Source organism: Panthera leo, chromosome A1 (assembly GCF_018350215.1).
Source record: "Panthera leo isolate Ple1 chromosome A1, P.leo_Ple1_pat1.1, whole genome shotgun sequence".
NCBI lineage: Eukaryota > Metazoa > Chordata > Mammalia > Carnivora > Felidae > Panthera > Panthera leo.
In genome coordinates this window covers 125,398,100-125,405,586 of record NC_056679.1, presented here as the reverse complement: position 1 = coordinate 125,405,586, position 7,487 = coordinate 125,398,100, and the positions used below count along the sequence as shown (strand labels likewise).

Sequence of the window (7,487 nt, the reverse complement as noted above, 5' to 3'; positions counted from 1 at the left end):
AATGCAGCCCCAAGATGGAGTAACACTATTAATATGCATTAAAATTCAAAACTTGTCCTGTTGCCTGGTTTATTTTGGGTCTGGTTATTTTTCATCATACACCTTGGCATGTGAACCCTGTCCAAACTGTAGGTCTGAAAGGAAAGTCTTGCAAATGAGGTCCCAAAACAACAGTAGACATGTCCTTATTATAGACCTGTCTTCCAAAATGGAGGATATATTCAAATTTCAGTAACACCAGGCCCCTGAGGTACCTCTAACAACTACAGATATTTATTCTAACTAGGATGTGTTCAGGAAGTTCAAATGTTCAAATGACTTCTCCCTGGAGATGTGCATGTAGCAATGAAAATAAGCAGGGGAAAATGATAAAAATAAGATTTACCTCCTTTGGAGAGTCTGAGTTTTCCCTTCCCAAATCACAGCTAAATGAGGTTATCTCTGAATTATTTCTCTCATGGAAATTTTAATATTAAAAACCAGGAAGGCATGCCATTTTTTTCAGTTGTGAAGATGAAGGGTTGTATACATTTTTAAATTAAAAGTAACTTTTTTCTTCTCCATGGGGCCCAGTGTGCAATGGCTGCAAACAGCAGCCTCCTTGGTAGTGTATGCAGCCTGTTGATTGTACAGGTTGCCCTAATGGACCTTGGAGACAGTTTTTTCCAGTGGACATTGAGGTTTGGCCTCACTCTTTCTCCAGTCTAGGCTCCAGACAGGTATGCGGGGTGCCTTTGGAAAGCCCCAGGGCACAGTGGCCAGGGTCCACATTGGCCAAGTCATCATGTCCATCCGTACCAAGTTGCAAAACAAGGAGCATGTGATTGAGGCCCTACATAGGGCCAAGTTCAAGTTCCCTGTCCACCAGAAAATCCACATTTCCAAGAAGTGGGGCTTTACTAAGTTTAATGCAGACAAATTTGAAGACATGGTGGCTGAAAAGCGGTTCATCCCAGACGGCTATGGGGTCAAATACATCCCTAATCGTGGCCCCTTGGACAAATGGCAGGCTCTGCACTCATGAGAACCTCAGCACTGCCCTTCCCCATTCATGCCCACCAATAAATCCTGCTTCCTGTCAGAAAAATAAATAACTTTGTTCTTTTTCTTACAACAAAAGTAATGTATATTCATCATAGAAAGCCTAATGTAAAATAAAAGAGAAGAGAATTTTTAAAACTCACAATCACATTATCCATAGATAACCACTGTTGATATCTTGGTATATGATATATTCCCATATATAAATGGGATGCAATAAACCCCAGATGGTTTCTTATTAGGCTCTAGATTCACAAATAATGTACTTAGACCAAATCAGCGTCAATTCTTTGCTTCCAGGCAGTGGCACTGGATACTCAACCTGAGGAAGCAAAGGAGGTATTGAATTGGAGGCAGAGAGCTGGTAGGAAGATAATCAGAGCAAAAAAGGGGACAAAACGTACTGAATTCCAGGCAAGGATCCATAATCAGAGACCAGACTCAAGAGAGGCAGGGCCAATCCCAGGTATACACAGAGAACCAGTGACATCTGATCTAGGACAGGGCAAGAGTAAAACTTTGGAAGTATGTTACAAACATAGTGATAGCATCAGATAGAGATATGGATCATGTCAAGAATTGCAGCTGATAAGCAGAAATGAACAATAGAATGGGACCTAGCCCTGAGACACGTAGCACCAAGGCATTAAATGACCTATTGTCAACTTTCTGTGGCACACAGCAAAGGGACCTATGCAGCAAAACCAGGAATGGAGTGGGGTGAGAGTATCTCAGAGAAACATTAAAAAGGGACATTCACAGGGATGCCTGGGTGGCTTTGTCAGTTAAGTGGAGGACTCTTGATTTCAGCTCAGGTCATATTCTCACAGTCATGAGATCAAGCCCCATGTTGGGCTCAATATGGAGCATGGAACCTGCTTGGGATTCTCTCTCTTCCTCGCTCTCTGCCCCTCCCCCACTCACACTCACACTTCCTCATTCTCTCTCTCTCTCTCTCTCTCTCTCTCTCTCTCTCAAAATAAATAAATAAAATTCACAAAAAAGACACAGACAAAAGGGAAATGTGGGTCACTTGTGTTACAGGGAGTGTGAAGTGGCTAGCCCTTCCACTTCTAGGTATGGGACAATCAAAGCTATTTCTAAACCCTGTTCAGTTGCCCTTTGTTGGTTCTGAGAGAAGAGCAGAGCAGAAAAACATGGCATTCATCCTGAACAGAGGAAAAACTGAGACCATCTGATGTGGGTTAATGGATAACAGCATCCAGACCATCTTCATGACTGCACTGAATGTGACAGTGGCAGTATTGTTATGTGGCATATTCTGATCACGGAAGTAGAATGTATACTGATTCATCATTTATCATGCTGCCTAGAATCTATGTCAGGTAAACTTGGCAAAATGTCATTACAGGCACACAGTATGCATATTCATCAGCCATGTCAATATGGAAGACTGATGAGCTGAACGTACTGGAACCAGCAAGAGTAGCCCCCTTCCTCCTCTAATGCCTTACCAGTGCCTTCTATCAACATCACTGTTCTTGCTGCAAAGAAGAATATTTAAAGGATCTAGATCCATCATCTCAGAGCAAGTAATGAAGGATAGAGATGGAATTAAGAGGTTAGTAATAAATTAATAACTGACACAAATGCTCTTCAGAGGTCTATAGAATCTGAGTCTCTTTTTTTTATTTATCTTTCTGTTTGTTACTGTTGCTGCTATTATTATTTTAATGAAAACCACTCTATGCCTACAAAGATTTCTGTTGCCAAACATTTTTTTCAGGCACATTTCACAACCACCAGAACAGTAGTATCATCTCTAGCTCTTGAAATTTCACTATATTTCATCCTGAGGTATACAGACTCCAACCACTTCTTAATGCTTCCACCACTACTACCCTGGTCCAAGGTCTGAATTACTGTGGTAGCCTCCTGATTTCCCTGCTTCTACCCTTATGAATTTGTCCCTACAAACTATCCTCAACACAACAGCCAGTGGGATCCTCTTAAATATTTAAATCAGTTTGGGGCTCCTGGGTGGCTCAGTCAGTTAAGTGTCAGACTCTTGGTTTGGGCTCAGGTCATGATCTCATGGTTCATGGGTTCAAGCCCCACAGTTAGCTCCTCACTGGCAGCACAAAGGCTGCTTGGGATTCTCTGTCTCTCTCTCTCTCTCTCTCTCTCTCTGTCCCTCCCCTGTTTGAGTTCTCTCTCTTGCTCTCTCAAAATAAATAAATAAACATTTTAAAAACCTAGATCAATTTAAGTCACTCATCTCCTCAAAATCCTTCCATGACTCTCAATACTGCTCAGAGTAAAATCCAAAGTCTCAGAAAGGCCAACTATGGCCCTCCAATGATCTTCCCTAACCCCACTAGAGTGTATCTCTGAGAGGGTAGGGATTTTTGTCAGTTTTATTTATTGCCATATTGCTCATACCTAGAACAATGCCTGGCACACAGAATATATATTTGTTAAATAAACAAATGCCTCACACCTAGAACTGCCTCACCTCTGAACTTGATTTTTGTGACATAATACATTTCTTCATTGATGGAACCCAGCTTGAACAAGGATATCATGTTATTTGTAGCCAACCAACTCTTAATTAGTAAAATACACTACTCTATCTAATCCCAGGAAATCAGCCCAGTAGAACTTATTAGATACTACTGCTTTCTGGAAGAAGGAAAGGAGGGAGAGAGGAAGAAAAGAGAAAAGAAAAGAAAAACCATTAAGTTGACCCAAACATCTATCAAAAATTCAGCCAATGGATACTTTATTTTCCAATAAAAAGTGTTTTCTGTAGCCCCGGGCTATTAATGAGGAGTTCAGAATCCCAAAGCAAGATGAGGAAGGAAGAACTAATGGAACAGAATGTTAAATACTCAGACAATGTATTCTTTTCTTTCCTTTTCTTTTCATTCCAAATATGCACTTCTACTCCACCTAAAACATTTTTATTAGACTTACTTGATGCTTCTATTATAAATAAAAGACAATAGGTATTAATTCTATTGTCTTTGATTGATCTCCACAAATAAATGTCGTTCTCAGTTCGGCTTATACAACCATTCCACTTGCCACTGTACAATATGCATACAACCAATTCAACACACTTAACAAATACTAATCATAATGAATGCATGAGAGTCATAACTTTCCTCTGTGCAACTACTAGTTCAAGTCAATTAAAAGTCTAAGAATGGAGGGGCATCCCGGTGGCTCAGTTGGTTAGGCTTCCGGCCCTTTTTTTTTTTTTTAATGTTTATTTATTTTGGGGAGAGAGACAGAGTGTGAGCAGGAGAGGGTCGGAGAGAGAGGGAGACACAGAATCCGAAGCAGGCTCCAGGCTCTGAGCTGTCAGCGTAGAGCCCGATGCGGGGCTCGAACCCATGAACCATGAGATCATGACCTGAGTCAAAGTCGGACGCTCAACAGACTGAGCCACCCAGGCACCCCCTTCTAGCTCTTGATTTCAGCTCAGGTCCTGATCTTGCAGTTCACAGGATCTTGCCCTGACTGTATGGAGCCTGTTTGGGATTCTCTCTTTCTCCCTCTCTCTCTGCCCCTCCCCTGCTTGCACTCTCTCTTTCTCTCAAAAATAAATAAACTCTAAAAAATAAAATAAAATAAAAGTCTAGGAATGGAGACCAAAATGGAGACTTATTACCTTCTATAGAGGTGGTAGGAGAAAAGAATATTAGCTACTTGAAGTCATTCATTCATTCAATTAATAATTATTGAATACTTACAATGGGCTCTAATGTAGAAGACAAACATGGCCCCTGCCCTTGTAGAGTTTATAGTCCAGAGAAGGGTCACCAAAACTTTTCTTTAAGGAGCCAGATAGTAAATATTTTAGATTTTCAGTCGATGAGGTCACATACTCTCCATTCTAGCATGTAGGCATCCACAGACAACACATAAATAAACAACTGTGACAATATCTTCAGGTTGTACAAAACAGGTGCAGGCCCAGATATGGTCTGTGAACAAAGTTTGCAGATCTTTGGTCTACTAGACCAGAAATATGAATCAAATAACCCCTTAAATGGGTATAGAATTGCACACTGTGATAAATGCTCCGAAGACAATTACAGGGTCAATAGCATAACAAGGAAACCTAACCTAGTCTGCGGAGGCTAGTATAGATATCCCTCCAGAGAGAAGATGTAAGTGAGGTGAAGTTGTCAGCTAGGTGAAGAAAGAGGATCCTTGCAGAATGAACAGCATGTGCAAAGGGCCTGAAGCAGACAGTAGCCTGACCTGTTCAGGAAAGGTAAAAGTGGCTTTTCCTCAATGCTCAAGGTTGAGGGGATGAGTGGGAGCTAAAACCAGAGAGATTTTAAGGGCCAGAGTCCACAGGTGGGCCATGCTATGGATCTGTTCCTTAACCTGAGAGCAATGGGAAGGCCTTGGAAGGGGGTGAGGTTATTCACTGAAGAGTCAAATGTCTCCCATGAGTTAGGCACTCATCTACAATAAACGCAAAGTTCCTGCCTTCATGAAGCTCATATTCCAGGGGGCAGCCAGAAATCGAGCAAAAACTGTGCAATATAATGTCAAGTAATATACTTGTCAAGAATGTCAAGTAAAATAAATGCTAAGAACAATATCCTGGAATAAATGGAAAGGGGAGGATGGTCCTCTCACCAAATTTGTGTTTGAATTATTCTGTCTGACATGGAGAGAATGCATTGGAGAGGGCACATGGGGAATCAGAAAAACAGTTAGGGGGATGAACAACATGGCCCAGGTTATTAAAAAATAATAATAGGATAGCCTGAATTATTGTGGTGGCAGTAAAGATGAGAGAAACCGATGGGCTGGAGAAATTTTTAAAGTTAAGTTTACCAGCCTTGGTGACAGATTCAGTACGAGGATTAAAGGGTAAGGTGGTGTCAGGATGAAGGATGACTTTCAGGTTTCTTGTTTTGTACAACTGGGAAGATGGTGGTGCCTTTTGCTAAGAAAGAAAATGTGGAAGAGGTCAGCCTGGGAGGGAAGGTGGATGCTCACCTTCGGACATGTGAGTATACAGACCCTGTGGGAGATTCAGACAAAGATGTAGAGTAGGCAGGGATAATTGGTGGATTTGTGCACTCACAAACAGCAATCTGGCCAAGTGAGTGCTTGCCTCAAGAGGCAAGAATTGCTCTGCCCGGGACTGGGTAGAGGAGTCCATCACCTAGACTGAGGTGCAAGCCCAAGGATATGGCCCTATACCAAGGATTGTGGTATTGTTGATAATAAATGCTATGGTTCCATGTTTCATATTAGTATCATGACAGCTGAAATTTACTGAGTACTAATATGTGTCAGGCACATGGATCGTCTCATTTAATGCTGACACAAACCTATAAAGTATGACCATCATTCTCTCCATTTCAGAAATGAGGAAACTGAGTCTAAGAGTTTAACCAACATAGGGTCACAGATGGTCAACAACAGGGCCAGGACCCAACCCTAGTTGGTCCGACCTTCGGAGCTGAGCTTTTACAGACTGACAGCAACCTGCTCGTGACAGACTCACAAGAAAATGCTGGTAGTGTGCACTAGGGGTAAAGCAGACCCCAGCACAGAAGGAGCTGCACCATAAGTGAGGAAGCCAACAGTGAGGGAAAACCAGAGCTGGGAGCCTATCAACAGTGACAGCTTCAGGGAGATGTTTGGGACTTTTGGGAAGATTAGGTCTTTTCATTGCTGCTAGTGTTATTTTGACACAAATTCTTTCATTTTAGCATACTTGGGATAATGGTATCTGGAGAAACACCTGGAAGTACATAGGCAGAGCCTACGGATTACATTGAAATGAGTGTCACCCCCAAGCCAGTGGTTATTAAACTTTTATAAGTTTAAGACTCCATAGGGAGGTTGTTAAAAATTTAGATGCTATAACCCCACCTCTAGAGATTCTGATTCAGTGTCTCTGGTATCTGCATTATTTTAAGTACCAGGTTATCTTGTCTGTATAATACTCAGATGATAGCTTGAGAACATTTCCTGAAGAGATTTTTCTTCTTGGCCTCTCATCAAAAGCAGCTCCAGCTAATTCTCATGAAGTTTTAACTTAGTCTTACCTATCAATGAGTAAGAAGGAAGTGTACAACAATATGCAGCAACACTCACAGGAGTAGGCAGTTGGGTCTCATGATCTTTTGCATTGTCTAAGTGATCCAGGACTACAACAAAACATCACAAAGGCTTTCTTCTCTACAGAGTCTCTGGCATCCACTGATGGGTTAATAATGCTCAGAAATGATTGATTGTATTTGGGGAAATTTTTTCACTGACTTAAGAGAAAGAAACTTCAATTGAGGATTTCTGTTTTTCAAAGAAATAACCAGTTTTCCTCAAACCACATTTCAGAATGTCAGTTAAATGATAGGTTCTGTCAGGGAGCCCGGGTGGCTTAGTCTATAGTTGAGTGTCCAACTTCAGCTCAGGTCATGATCTCACAGTTCATGGGTTTGAGCCCC

General features: G+C 41.5%; 1 non-coding gene across 1 annotated transcript; it reads left to right on the top strand.

The window, feature by feature from the left end:
* The first annotated feature begins 525 nt into the window (after window positions 1-525).
* LOC122202936 lies at window positions 526-661 on the top strand. The gene has a single exon (XR_006194985.1). It is a non-coding gene; the product is annotated as a small nucleolar RNA SNORA70 (small nucleolar RNA).
* The last annotated feature ends 6,826 nt before the right edge of the window (window positions 662-7,487 follow it).